Genomic DNA, 14,970 nt, shown 5'->3' on the forward strand with positions numbered 1-14,970 from the left:
TTATTATTAAAAAAGTAATCAAAATTTGTAACATAATCACTGATGTAGGGTATCATATGGTTGGCCATGCCCGATTATAAATTTTTACTTGTTTTTTTATATTTATTTATATGGTTTATCTTTATGTGTTACCAAAGTGACAACGCTATGTTGTCAAACTGAACATTGCTTTGACGAAATGACAACAATGCGTTGTTGCAACGATAACGGTGGTTGTTAAAATGATTACTGGGTGTAATCATGGATATCAATTTCGGTACTTTTCTAACGGGGTTTTGCCTTCGAAATACTTGTTAGAAAAGAAAGTTTTCACATTTTTATGGAAATCAAAAACGATTTTAAACAGATAATTGAAAAAATTCACTTACATTATTTTTAAATCCAAAACCAAAGAATAAATTCCAAAACTACAACTCATAATTATTATTATTACTATCATTCCAAGGAAATAGTCTGTGGGAAAATTACTCTTGATTATAATCGCAAATTATAATTCCATTAAAAAAATTCAAAGACTCTCAAAATATCTGTCACATTTGACAGTATCATAACAAATTTGACAGCTATTGACATTTATCAATAATCAAACAAAATTTAAGATAAAAATAAACAAATAATTCAGTTGAAAAAAAGGAATAAATTCAATATTTATCTTCAAATACCAAACAGAATTAACAACATGCGTATCCTTCCTACACACCCTTGCAACCACTAGATAAATTATTTTTACGTCCTTTACTAAAAGACACATTATAAAATTAAAAAGAGGACTAACACCATATATATGCATGTGCTGATTATGACCAATGTCACCAGTTGGTGCCATATTCTCACTCCAAAAAAATAAGGAATAAAAAAAGAGAAGATTAAAAATTACAGCTATTGTTGTAATCGAATGACTTTAATAATGAAAAACTACACAAAAAATAAGAAGACAAAAAAGTATAGAGTGTGCCGTAGCAAATTTGGTTATAAATTCCATTATGGGCTGCTCCCCGTTTTCCTCATCTTTTGGTTACACAAAAGGTCTAAAGAACAACATGTGTCAGGTCGCGGCTGTGTCTCGTTGGATTGAGTGTATTCAAGTGTTTACACTTTGCATTTGTAAATAGTGCTACAAACAGCAAAAAAGGGACTAAAGGAAGTTCGAACACACAGTAGTGCCACTTGATGGAAAAATGGATTTACAAATTGAAAAATATCAGCACGTGACTAGACGTGTGGTTTGGGGAATACTCGAGCGTAGGGCAAGAAATTGTATTAACAAAGTAAAAAGTATTTGTTATTGTTTATAGAGTGTGAATTAGAGTAAATATTAACTTATAAATACAATTTGTTAATATTAAATTTGCAAATGTTTAAAGAAGAAAAGTTTAAATATTTTATATAGAATAAAAATGTTCGGTATGTTAATCATGTTTCTTGAACATTTCTATTTTCAATACATTATACTTATACTATTTTTCTATTTCCTTTACAAAAATTAAACATCTCATTTTATTTTCACACTAATGTGTCTTGTATTCAATGTGGGCAAATATTTGTCCGATCATATTATTTTGATTATAGATAATAAATTTGTTCACTATAATTATTTATTCGAGTAATTTATTTCAAATACATTTTATGTATCTTTTTTTGCCACCAAAATATTGCCTAAGTTCATAAACCTACGTAAACTTAAAATTTTATGTCAAAGTATTTGTAAATAACACTTAAATTCGAGGAGGCTTTTAGGCTGAAGAGTCAGCAATAGTAGTAGTAGCCCAGAGTCAGAGTGAGGTAGCTGGAAAAAATTCAGTGAATGAATAAAGTGCAACTAATACTTAGTAATCACCAGATACTTAAAATAACTATGTATTTCGATTACAACATTTATGGTTTGAACATTTGTTTGTTTGTTTTTTTTTTTTTTTTAAGTAAAATATGACTACAACTTTAGACGTTGGAGGAAAATACCCTGTAATACATGAAACTGGTTCAGATAGCGGCAATTTACTTTCCCTAAACAAACTCCAAAGAAAAGCCAATTTCCGGATTAGTGTGTTTGATTTCAAAGTTAAGTTCTAGTTCAGTTCTAGTTCAGTTCTAGTTCAGTTCTAGTTCAGTTCTAGTTCAGTTCTAGTTCAGTTCTAGTTCAGTTCTAGTTCAGTTCTAGTTAAGTTCTAGTTCAGTTCTAGTTCAGTTCTAGTTCAGTTCTAGTTAAGTTCTAGTTCAGTTCTAGTTCAGTTCTAGTTCAGTTCTAGTTCAGTTCTAGTTCAGTTTTAGTTCAGTTCTAGTTCAGTTCTAGTTCAGTTCTAGTTCAGTTCTAGTTCAGTTCTAGTTCAGTTCTAGTTCAGTTCTAGTTCAGTTCTAGTTCAGTTCTAGTTCAGTTCCAGTTCAGTTCTAGTTCATTTCTAGTTCAGTTTTACATCAGTTCTAGTTCAGTTCTAGTTCAGTTCTAGTTCAGTTCTAGTTCAGTTCTAGTTCAGTTCTAGTTCAGTTCTAGTTCAGTTCTAGTTCAGTTCTAGTTCAGTTCTAGTTCAGTTCTAGTTCAGTTCTAGTTCAGTTCTAGTTCAGTTCTAGTTCAGTTCTAGTTCAGTTCTAGTTCAGTTCTAGTTCAGTTCTAGTTCAGTTCTAGTTCAGTTCTAGTTCAGTTCTAGTTCAGTTCTAGTTCAGTTCTAGTTCAGTTCTAGTTCAGTTCTAGTTCAGTTCTAGTTCAGTTCTAGTTCAGTTCTAGTTCAGTTCTAGTTCAGTTCTAGTTCAGTTCTAGTTCAGTTCTAGTTCAGTTCTAGTTCAGTTCTAGTTCAGTTCTAGTTCACTTCTAGTTCACTTCTAGTTCACTTCTAGTTCACTTCTAGTTCACTTCTAGTTCAGTTCTAGTTCAGTTCTAGTTCAGTTCTAGTTCAGTTCTAGTTCAGTTCAGTTCTAGTTCAGTTCAGTTCAGTTCAGTTCAGTTCTAGTTCAGTTCTAGCTCAGTTCTAGTTCAGTTCTAGTTCAGTTCTAGTTCAGTTCTAGTTCAGTCTAGTTCAGTTCTAGTTCAATTCTAGTTCAGTTCTAGTTCAGTTCTAGTTCAGTTCTAGTTCAGTTCTAGTTCAGTTCTAGTTCAGTTCTAGTTCAGTTCTAGTTCAGTTCTAGTTCAGTTCTAGTTCAGTTCTAGTTCAGTTCTAGTTCAGTTCTAGGTCAGTTAGTTCTAGTTCAGTTCTAGTTCAGTTCTAGTCAGTTCTAGTTCAGTTCTAGTTCAGTTCAGTTCTAGTTCAGTTCTAGTTCAGTTCTAGTTCAGTTCTAGTTCAGTTCTAGTTCAGTTCTAGTTCAGTTCTAGTTCAGTTCTGTTCTAGTTCAGTTCTAGTTCAGTTCTAGTTCAGTTCTAGTTCAGTTCTAGTTCAGTTCTAGTTCAGTTCTAGTTCAGTTCTAGTTCAGTTCTAGTTCAGTTCTAGTTCAGTTCTAGTTCAGTTCTAGTTCAGTTCTAGTTCAGTTCTAGTTCAGTTCTAGTTCAGTTCTAGTTCAGTTCTAGTTCAGTTTCTAGTTCAGTTCTAGTTCAGTTCTAGTTCAGTTCTAGTTCAGTTCTAGTTCAGTTCTAGTTCAGTTCTAGTTCAGTTCTAGTTCAGTTTCTAGTTCAGTTCTAGTTCAGTTCTAGTTCAGTTCTAGTTCAGTTCTAGTTCAGTTCTAGTTCAGTTCTAGTTCAGTTCTAGTTCAGTTCTAGTTCAGTTCTAGTTCAGTTCTAGTTCAGTTCTAGTTCTAGTTCAGTTCTAGTTCAGTTCTAGTTCAGTTCTAGTTCAGTTCTAGTTCAGTTCTAGTCAGTTCTAGTTCAGTTCTAGTTCAGTTCTAGTTCAGTTCTAGTTCGTTCTAGTTCAGTTCTAGTTCAGTTCTAGTTCAGTTCTAGTTCAGTTCTAGTTCAGTTCTATTTTTGTGAATAATTTTATTTTGTATATAGAGACTTTTCGTTAAAGACCAGAGTACGGAGAAGTACCTAGTAAAACCTATAGTAGTGTTAAAGCCGGAAAGGTATAAATTTCCAAAACTACAGGGTAACTAAATCTAAAAAAAAAACGAAAATTGCTTAGTAAGTCAGCAACAATAATTGTAAAAACAAAAAGTGCATAAACTTGACTTAGGTTGACTGTCGTGTTTGCTGACTGGCTGGTTGGCCGTCATTGTTGTGCCTGACTGAAGGTTCATTCGTTCAGTTGGTTCGACTCTGTTGTTGTTAAACATGACACAACAGATGTCATTGTCTTATGCTCGTACTTGTACTCCAAAAGGCTGTAAACTTTAAGTAACTTAACTATTAAAGACAATACCAATACTTTGGAACAGCAGCAGCATCCTTTGCCTTGTCTTATTCAGTTAAAAGCAGTTGCAATATTTCCACAACTAGTGTAAAGATACGACATACTACTAAATATTGTATAAACAGTAGAGAGTTATCTTACAAATTGGCTTTGTATAGACGGCCAGTTGGTAGCCATTAGAGTAGACGTAGCAGTTGAAATTTGACATTTTTCTATAGAAATTGAAGTGTGGCATTAAGGAAAAAAAAAAATACTGTAGAAAAACAAACAAAAGAAATGAAATTGTATGAAAATTACTCTAAAATGACATTTAATTTATTTTCATTATTTTTATGCACTTTACTCTTTCTTTTGGTATTTTTATTATTTTTTGTTTAGTTTACAGAAAACGCCAAAAAGAAAAATTATAAAAACAAATAAAAAAGGAAAACAATTTTTTTTCATTGGTTTGCGGCGTCAACCTTTGGCTTTTGTTTCGATGTCAACAATGCCAAAATGAACGTTGTTATCGTCATCAGTTTTAACAAACAATTTTGTTAAATACTAAAAAAATGTAACTGGCAGCAGGGGGATTCTCTTTTTTTGATGTTGTTCCATTTAAATTTTTCTTACAAAAGTAAGAGTGTAGACTAGACTATAGACTAGACTATAGACTAGACTATAGACTAGACTATAGACTAGACTATAGACTAGACTATAGACTAGACTATAGACTAGACTATAGACTAGACTATAGACTAGACTATAGACTAGACTATAGACTAGACTAGACTATAGACTAGACTATAGACTAGACTATATACTAGACTAACTGACTATAGACTAGACTAGACTAGACTATAGACTAGACTATAGACTAGACTATAGACTAGACTATAGACTAGACTATAGACTAGACTATAGACTAGACTATAGACTAGACTATAGACTAGACTATAGACTAGACTATAGACTAGACTATAGACTAGACTATAGACTAGACTATAGACTAGACTATAGACTAGACTATACTAGACTATAGACTAGACTATAGACTAGACTATAGACTAGACTATAGACTAGACTATAGACTAGACTATAGACTAGACTATAGACTAGACTATAGACTAGACTATAGACTAGACTATAGACTAGACTAGACTATAGACTAGACTATAGACTAGACTATAGACTAGACTATAGACTAGACTATAGACTAGACTATAGACTAGACTATAGAGACTAGATTAGAGACTAGACTATAGACTAGACTATAGACTAGACTATATGACTAGACTATAGACTAGACTATAGACTAGACCTATAGACTAGACTTAATAGACTAGACTATAGACTAGACTATAGACTAGACTATAGACTAGACTATAGACTAGACTATAGACTAGACTATAGAAACTAGACTATAGACTAGACTATAGACTAGACTATAGACTAGACTAATAGAACTAGACTATAGACTAGACCTATAGACTAGACTATAGACTAGACTATAGACTAGACTATAGACGTAATCTATAGACTGACTATAGACTAGACTATAGACTAGACTATAGACTAGACTATAGACTAACTATAGACTAGACTATAGACTAGACTATAGACTAGACTATAGACTAGACTATAGACTAGACTATAGACTAGACTATAGACTAGACTATAGACTAGACTATAGACTAGACTATAGACTAGACTATAGACTAGACTATAGACTAGACTATAGACTAGACTATAGACATAGACTATAGACTACTATAGACTAACTATAGACTAGACTATAGACTAGACTATAGCTAGACTAGACTAGACTATAGAAGCTCGACTATAGACTAGCCTTATGAGACTAGACTTATAGACTAGACTATAGACTAGACTATAGACTAGACTATAGACTAGACTGTAGACTAACTATAGACTAGACTATAGACTAGACTATAGACTAGACTATAGACTAGACTATAGACTAGACTATAGACTAGACTATAGACTAGACTATAGACTAGACTATAGACTAGACTATAGACTAGACTATAGACTAGACTATAGACTAGACTATAGACTGACTATAGACCAGACTATAGACTAGACTATAAACTAGATTATAGACTAGATTAGACTATAGACTACACTATAGACTAGACTATACTATAGACTATGTTTTCCAATATTTATTTCATCCAACTTAAAAGTTTTATATATATATATATTATTTCTCAACATGAATACTAGATATTATGAAAATTTAATATTTTCTATTAAGATAATTGTCATTTAATGTAATCCTATTTTTAATGTAAAAAGCAACAACAAATATACAAAATATTTTTCTACATTTATATCCTTTGGCTTAAAAATTTACATCTTCATTTGCCATATGAAAAAATTCAAAACAAATCTTTATTTCCATTTGAACACTTGTAAGAATAATAGCAACAACAACTAAGACTACCACAAGAATATGGTGCATATAACAAGTATTATAACAATGATGATGTCATACTTAAGGATTTAACAACTTCTAAGGTAGAACGTGTTTTTTATTTATTTGTTCCGTTTTTATTACAATACCAACAAAATAAAGGAAAAGAAAATTCATAAATACTTGCAAATCGTAAGAAATACCTTGTGTACATTCATGTGGCAGGGAGTTGGTTATTTCATTTACTTTCTTATTTTACTACTAGAAGAAAAGTATTTTTATTATTTTTTTTTGTTCTGGGCTTTGCCCTCAATTTTTGTCATAGGAAAAAAAAAACAATGAAGCAGCAACGTTTCTATTTTGTTTTAATTTCCCTATGTGGGTTTAACATGCACTTCTTATGTGCAGAACGTAACTCTGTTCTGTTTCCGTTTCCTGGCAAAAATAAATAAGACCATATTTCTTAAAAAAAATTACTTATGCTGTAGGAATTTTCATATGACATTTAAGAATTTGAATTAAAAATATTGGATGAATTTTTCTAGTTATTTTTGTGTGGGTTAAGAAAAAGTGAGATTTTTGGCATTTTTTTTAAGTAATGATATATTGATTTTAATAAATATTTTTAATTATGAAATGTTTAGTTAAAGTAAAATAGAAACATTTTAAAAAATAGCAATTTCTAACTAAAATCTAAGTTTTATTACGCCACACAAAATCCCCTTCAACAATTTATTACATTTTTGTGGGATGTAATTTTTTACCATTTGGTGTCACTTTAAGACAAATTAACTTTTTATATAAATAAATCAATCAAAAAGTTGCTGTAACATGTAATTGATTTGTTTTAATCAAGTACGTGCCACAACTAAAAAAATACGTTTTGGGTTGAAGGAGGCAAAGACACACACAAGTACTGAAGTAGAAAAGTAGAAAAATGTCTGGTTAAGAAAATAATAGAGAGAAAAAACATAAATCAATTGATAGTTTATGACTTTAGTTAGTAGGCGTATATTTTAGTAATAATTTATTATACAAAATCAAAACTATTTTCGAAAAAAAAGAAATTTATTTAAACAATTTTAAAGGAAATTAAAAAAGGGCATGTAAATCATGTACAAATAATAAAATCAATTATAAATTACTTATTTCAAATAAATAATTTATGATAAAATAAAAATCATTAAATCATAATTGTGTGTTTTAGTTGTCTGCAGTTATTATAAAAATAAAAATATTTATTGTATTAAAAAAAATATGTACATACTTGCAACAAAAACCTGCCACAATATGAAAAACTTATTTTTCTCATACTAACATTATTTCATTAACAACAATTAGTTAAATTAGGCCTTAGGGATGTTTAACTCTTTAGTGCAAAATTTTCAGAATTTTATATATTTTTTCATTATGAAATGGAAAATGTGGCCCTTAAACACATATAAATTAATTTTGTACCACATTTAGCCACAACTCAGCTACACTCAACTCTAGTTAGTAGAGCCCAAACCTAATCTCTACTCATGTGTGTTACATTTTGTCTTTATGAAAAATGTGTCTGTCGGTCGGCTCCTTTTTGGTTTATGTGGAAAATTTTTAAAACAAAACTGAAATTATGTTGCCCACATGTTTTGTGTTTTTAAGCATAATTTGTGGTTTCAACACTTTTTCACTATTTTTAACCGCGACAGCTAAATAAAAAAAATATATGTAACTTGTTAGCACAACCTCATATGTTTTCCACTAATTTTTATATAGAAAATCTGTGTCCAAAAAGGTTTAAAAAGAAAACTTTATGTTTAAAACTTTATTTTAGATAAAAAATCTAACAAAGTTTTTTTAAGTTTTGATATTTACTGACAAAAAAGAGACATGTTTCCGCCCGGGATCGAACCGGGGGCCTTCCGCGTGTTAGGCGGATGTGATAACCACTACACCACGGAAACCGTTAGATAAACAAAATGGCTGGGTTAAAATCATTACTAGAGGTCTTACAACTATTAAAAACTATTGGTTTTTACAATAGTAATTAGCAACAATTGTTATTGCAGAACAAAATATAAACTGTTTCCGCCCGGGATCGAACCGGGGGCCTTCCGCGTGTTAGGCGGATGTGATAACCACTACACCACGGAAACACATGCCTGCTAAAACGATTGTTATAGATTTTCAGATTTATTTTTGAGTTTTAAGTTTATTTTACAGTTAATATTAACTTCCATCATAATCAGGGGCCTAGGTTCAAATCCTAGCAGATGCATGTTTAAATTTCTAAATAATATTACCAAAAAACAAACAATATACGAACTGTGAGCAATTTTCTAAAACGTTGTGAATTTAAGTAAAATATTTGTATATCATGTTTCCGCCCGGGATTGAACCGGGGGCCTTCCGCGTGTTAGGCGGATGTGATAACCACTACACCACGGAAACCGTTATAAGGATTAAAACGTCTTCAAATCTTGCCCGAAGGACCAATAATTGTTTGCGAAAGGAAAACGCTGTTCAATAGAGGACAAAAAGTATTGCTTATGTTTCCGCCCGGGATCGAACCGGGGGCCTTCCGCGTGTTAGGCGGATGTGATAACCACTACACCACGGAAACACATATTTAATATGATGATCGGAAACCGTTTTAAAATAAGCATCGGAAGTATTTTTCAAAAATGTAAGTTTAAAATTTATATTCGCTGTATTTACGGTTTCCGTGGTGTAGTGGTTATCACATCCGCCTAACACGCGGAAGGCCCCCGGTTCGATCCCGGGCGGAAACACACAAAGATTTTTTAGAAATAAAAGATGGCAATAGTAATAAATTATTGGGTTAATGCGAAATCCTCGTCGAAAATCCATATAACTGAAACGTAGAAGGGGGTATTATGCAAAAATATTGGAATAAAATGTCCTTCGGAGTAGGAATCTGTTATGATCGTACAATATTTAAGCTCTATTTCAAGTTTTAATTATATTACCATTTAATGAAAATCTTACCAAAAAATATTGCTCATGTTTCCGCCCGGGATCGAACCGGGGGCCTTCCGCGTGTTAGGCGGATGTGATAACCACTACACCACGGAAACATCTATTTTTAACCCACAATAACACTGAAGCTATTTTTAAATTGACATTACCAAAAATTTAAAGCCAAACTGGCCATTACATTCATAAGTAAATAAGTACATTGTACACACATACTTCATAAAAGAAGTAATAGACATGCATTTTAAAAATCCATAAAACTTGGACAACAATAGAATAAAAATTCAATCATTATAACAAACACAAAAAAAAAAAAAAAAAAAACTAGTTCCAGTGTTAAAGCAGCAATAATCGTATTCATTCAACGACAATTGTTGTCATATCAATTGTATTCGATGGACAGATGGAAAAATGTATGAAATGAAATCAAACATAATTCGTTACAGTTAATCAGATTCATGTGACCGAGTGAGTGAGTGAATGAATGCAAGAGTAATTGTGTGAATACTTGGTTATAGCTTATGTGGACAAAAGGGAGACAAAGTTATTTGTTTTTTTTTCTTTCATTTTTCATTATATTTTATATTATTTGCATATTTTATATGCATGATTTGTTTAAATTGTGAAACACATAAAAATAAAATCAAAAGTTCAAACGTCATTGTCTATTGAACAAATAATAATAAAAGTGCAGACGGTCCATGGTAAATTGAATCAATATAAATCATTTAAGAGGATTTTTTTCTTCGTTACAATGTATAAAATAGCTATTTGATTGTCGTGAAATGTTGGTAACAATTCTATTGTTAAATTTATAATATATTTATCGTGAAATTTTTGTACCTTTAAAATACTTTTTACTAAATTCCAAAATATTTGGTACTGCAATTCTCATTTAGTTAAGTTAAAATATTTCATTATAAGTAGTACATACATACATATGTAGAACTTTCATTTAGGGAAATATTATCTGTTTCCGTGGTGTAGTGGTTATCACATCCGCCTAACACGCGGAAGGCCCCCGGTTCGATCCCGGGCGGAAACATGTTAATTTTTTGGGAAACAGGATGTGGTCCTTCGAGCTACAATTGTTAATCGTATTGTGTAACGGTTTCCGTGGTGTAGTGGTTATCACATCCGCCTAACACGCGGAAGGCCCCCGGTTCAATCCCGGGCGGAAACATGTTAATTTTTTGCTCTGAATACAACATTTTATTGGGAAAAGGGAAGTGGTCCTTCGAGCTTATGTTGATAACCATTTTGTGCAACGGTTTCCGTGGTGTAGTGGTTATCACATCCGCCTAACACGCGGAAGGCCCCCGGTTCGATCCCGGGCGGAAACATGTTAATTTTTTGCTTTGAATTTTATATTTTTTGGGAAACAGGATATGGTCCTTCGAGCTACAATTGTTAATCGTATTGCGTAACGGTTTCCGTGGTGTAGTGGTTATCACATCCGCCTAACACGCGGAAGGCCCCCGGTTCGATCCCGGGCGGAAACATGTAAATTTTTTGCTCTGAATTTTAAATTTTTTGGGAAACAGGATGTGGTCCTTCGAGCTCTAATTGATAGCCGTTTTGTGTAACGGTTTCCGTGGTGTAGTGGTTATCACATCCGCCTAACACGCGGAAGGCCCCCGGTTCAATCCCGGGCGGAAACATTTTAAACTTTTTGTCCTGCTTTGAACGATCTCTTCTTTCCAGAAGTGGAGATTGATCCTTCGAATAAGATTTAAAAACGCCGGAAACATTTAAAATTTTTTGTCCTGCTTGCAACAATCTCTTCTTTTCACAAGCAGGAATGTGTCCTTTGAGCAAGATTTAAATATGTTTTGGTTAGTGTAACGGTTTCCGTGGTGTAGTGGTTATCACATCCGCCTAACACGCGGAAGGCCCCCGGTTCAATCCCGGGCGGAAACAGTTCTCTATTTTGTGATCCTTAGTTCAATAATTGGTTGAGCTTAAAGTATGGCTTTCGAAGTTTAGTGTATCACAGCTGTCTAATAAGCGAAAGATGTTGTTGATGTTTGAAAATTAAAAAAATATTTTGAAAAATCTATTGAGTTCCTTAACAATTGATAAAGGATGTGAATATGTAATAATACAAAATTTATTCAATATGTATTAGCTTGTGATTAAAAATATTTCTGGATAGTATATTAGACTATAAGTTTCCGTGGTGTAGTGGTTATCACATCCGCCTAACACGCGGAAGGCCCCCGGTTCGATCCCGGGCGGAAACAGTTAACATATTTTTCTTCTTAATTTCTGCTTCCTATTCTTGAGATATTTTAAAATTTAATTCATTTCATACTTTGATCAAAAGATGCCACATATTTTTCTTCCAACACTTCATATATTTTAAACATTTTATATTTGCCACACTAGATTAGATTTGCCCTTGTGTATGTATAGTTGTATAGTTGTGTCCTTTGTGATTTCTTTGCAAAAATTCATTAAGAATTCTGTTTGCATTTTCTTGTCAAAAGAGTTTTATTTTATTTTGTAAAATATTTCTTTCTATAAATTCACTAAAACACTGCCAATGTTTGTTTTGTGCAAAAAGACATCATCATCATGTTGTAAAATTGTTGAATGAATGTGTGACTAAAATGTTGTTGTATGTTTAATAATACAAGGAAAAATACAACATGTGCCAGAAATCCATAAGATACTATGTTGTATGTATATTTATCCATTTAAATAAAGTAAGCAAATACAGATTTATTTGTTGCCTGTGTGGTATGAAGTGCTGCTGCTTTGTGTTTAATAGTTAAATTATGTTGGCATTTGAATCAAGGATTTATACACATCAAACTATTTAAAATGTAGACACGGAGTCTTGAGGGAATATTAAATATTATTAAGAAATTGATTTGGTAAAAAGAACTACTAAATGTTGATGTTTATACAACAGTCTAGCCAATAACCAACATGGGATTTGCTGATTTAAATGTTTTGAGTAATTAACTCTAAACACTTGATTATTTTTGCTAATCTGGAAGGTATGTATAATAAATTTAAAATGTATTTGTTATTATGTATTATATTAATATATATTTTAAGAAATTATTTAAATTAAATAAAAAATTAGAAAAATTGCACTCCTGGTACTCATTAAACTTTTCTTACTCTATCTCCTATTGAAGAAAAAATACTTTACTAAAATTAGAGCAGAGGAGCGCAAGATTGCCATTACATAGCACGCGTGATAGGGTAAGAAAATTCTGCTGACGCTAAGTTGATACACATACACTATAGGTTTAATTCTTCTTCTTTTTATAATGAGCAATATCAGTTGGTTTGCTCTCAACTTAAAAAACTAAATAAAATCAGTTGCTGATCAGCACTTGTCGAAGTAAGGTCTGTACGCGACGTTTTTAAAATACACACAGAAATACAACAACAAAATTTTGAGAAAGCCGAATTAATGTAGGAGAACATGAGAGAACAGTTGATAGTTTTTTATATATAGACTTTGATATACGCTGGCTGTCAAAATCCATAATAAATATTTGACAGTTAGCATATGCTTTATAGTTTATAGTCATTTTATTAGTATACTTTTATTTTGAATTGAATTCTGTTCTCTGCTGCTTTACCAACACAAATAAAACTATGATAGTCTATGGTAGTATGTGTTTGAGCAACACTGAATTAGAGCCGAGCTTATTCATACCGAACTAGTCTAGAGACAAATTTCTGTCTGTCTTCAACTGACTTAATCTACGTCTCTAAAAACTTCTCTTGATATTTACATTTTTTTTTTCTCTTCCGAAAAAGAAAACTTTAAACATTAGTTCTATATTATTTTCACATACACAGAGAAGAAAAAGTATACAAACCTGGTAAGCTCAAAATCTGTTGTCAATAGTGAGCTTATCACGTTTTTTAACTTTTAGACAACAAATGTGCATAAAATTTAGAATGCGACAACGAATTGCATTGCAATGTTGACAACGTTGCGTGGTCATCATTACATGTTGTTGTTGTATATATATGTATACTTGACAACGGATGTTATTGAAAAATTTGGCGCCAATTTGATACCAGGCGTGTATATTTTTTTTCTCTCTGTGTAGAAAAAAAGTTTTAAATTAAAAACAAAAACTAATGACCCTGCTATAGAAACTAGACAATTTTCATTAAAAACCAACTAACTTTTCAATAACAATATGCTTAATTTTGGTTTGAGAAAAAAAAACTTTAAAACAAATAAATACAATATAAGATAAATATAAAGGACATTAAAGAAAAACATTGAAATTGAAAGAAAACTTTAACTCTCCTCCTCTTGCTGATTATTTCACACAATTAATTTTTATATGTAAATTAGCAAAAAACTTAAAAAAATTACCAATGTCCTTCATCGATAAAAAAAACTGTCCCATAAATAAATTTATTACATTTTTTTTTTACTACTGCTACAACTATTAAAACTACTGACAAACATGATGAAAATTTCTAAATAAGGGTAATGATATACATATGTAGATGAGCATGACAAGGCATGTGGGAATGATATGAACTATTACTATATCCTTAAAAACTTTTATTTTGCTATTCGGTGTTGATTGGCCAATAAAAAGACAACATTTTGCTGTAAATAATTTAATGAATTTCTTTAGAAGTTTTATAATAAATCTAAACGAAAAAAATTAAACACATTGTAAAATATTTGTCTCCTAACTAAAAGAAAAATGCATAGAAAATATAAAAGAAATAAAAATTTTTTCAACAAATATTCCAGACACGTTTTTTTCTAATGTATGAAAATTTCTTTTTTTTTCAGACAGCATGACCTCAGACGCGATGGAATACAATTTGTAGCAAATCAAGGAAAAAATAAAATTTATAAATGAGAAAATAGTCATATCATGAAATTGAATTAGAATAATAAACCTTTAAATGACATAAACTATATTTAGTTTAAGAATTTCGAAATTTGAAATGATCACAGAATTACTCTATTTTTGCAAATTGGAGCTTTATTTAAGGATCTTCAGGAGAATTCTGATTTTTTTAAAAATTAATTTTTGGTGTAAAATTTTTTGAAAATTTTAGAAAAAACAAACGATTATTAAGTGAAATATAAGTATCCAGAACATCCCATTAACTTCTTTTCCATCCGTACATTTATCCATCAGCTCGTCCGTCCGTCCATCCATCCATCAGTGTATTTGTGTATACATACATACATACATACATACATACATACATACATAACATACATACATACATACATACATACATACATACATAACATACATACAACATACATACATACATACATACATACATACA

The 14,970-nt window shown here is 31.2% G+C and overlaps 13 non-coding genes across 13 annotated transcripts; 8 read left to right on the forward strand and 5 right to left on the reverse strand.

Moving 5' to 3' along the window:
- Nucleotides 1-8,560: 8,560 nt before the first annotated feature.
- Nucleotides 8,561-8,633, reverse strand: Trnav-aac. The gene has a single exon. It is a non-coding gene; the product is annotated as a tRNA-Val (tRNA).
- A 119-nt stretch (nt 8,634-8,752) lies between these two features.
- On the reverse strand, nt 8,753-8,825 carry Trnav-aac. The gene has a single exon. It is a non-coding gene; the product is annotated as a tRNA-Val (tRNA).
- Nucleotides 8,826-9,047: 222 nt separating this feature from the next.
- Nucleotides 9,048-9,120, reverse strand: Trnav-aac. Its single transcript has one exon. It is a non-coding gene; the product is annotated as a tRNA-Val (tRNA).
- A 99-nt stretch (nt 9,121-9,219) lies between these two features.
- Nucleotides 9,220-9,292, reverse strand: Trnav-aac. The gene has a single exon. It is a non-coding gene; the product is annotated as a tRNA-Val (tRNA).
- Nucleotides 9,293-9,388: 96 nt separating this feature from the next.
- Nucleotides 9,389-9,461, forward strand: Trnav-aac. The gene has a single exon. It is a non-coding gene; the product is annotated as a tRNA-Val (tRNA).
- Nucleotides 9,462-9,694: 233 nt separating this feature from the next.
- On the reverse strand, nt 9,695-9,767 carry Trnav-aac. Its single transcript has one exon. It is a non-coding gene; the product is annotated as a tRNA-Val (tRNA).
- An 871-nt stretch (nt 9,768-10,638) lies between these two features.
- Nucleotides 10,639-10,711, forward strand: Trnav-aac. The gene has a single exon. It is a non-coding gene; the product is annotated as a tRNA-Val (tRNA).
- A 65-nt stretch (nt 10,712-10,776) lies between these two features.
- Nucleotides 10,777-10,849, forward strand: Trnav-aac. The gene has a single exon. It is a non-coding gene; the product is annotated as a tRNA-Val (tRNA).
- Nucleotides 10,850-10,936: 87 nt separating this feature from the next.
- Trnav-aac lies at nt 10,937-11,009 on the forward strand. Its single transcript has one exon. It is a non-coding gene; the product is annotated as a tRNA-Val (tRNA).
- An 86-nt stretch (nt 11,010-11,095) lies between these two features.
- Trnav-aac lies at nt 11,096-11,168 on the forward strand. Its single transcript has one exon. It is a non-coding gene; the product is annotated as a tRNA-Val (tRNA).
- Nucleotides 11,169-11,254: 86 nt separating this feature from the next.
- Nucleotides 11,255-11,327, forward strand: Trnav-aac. Its single transcript has one exon. It is a non-coding gene; the product is annotated as a tRNA-Val (tRNA).
- Nucleotides 11,328-11,513: 186 nt separating this feature from the next.
- On the forward strand, nt 11,514-11,586 carry Trnav-aac. Its single transcript has one exon. It is a non-coding gene; the product is annotated as a tRNA-Val (tRNA).
- Nucleotides 11,587-11,836: 250 nt separating this feature from the next.
- Trnav-aac lies at nt 11,837-11,909 on the forward strand. Its single transcript has one exon. It is a non-coding gene; the product is annotated as a tRNA-Val (tRNA).
- The last annotated feature ends 3,061 nt before the right edge of the window (nt 11,910-14,970 follow it).

This window comes from Lucilia sericata, unplaced genomic scaffold, assembly GCF_015586225.1.
Source record: "Lucilia sericata isolate MDLA Ls3-8-SP2 unplaced genomic scaffold, ASM1558622v1 Contig000087F_arrow, whole genome shotgun sequence".
In the NCBI taxonomy this organism is placed as follows: Eukaryota; Metazoa; Arthropoda; class Insecta; order Diptera; family Calliphoridae; genus Lucilia; species Lucilia sericata.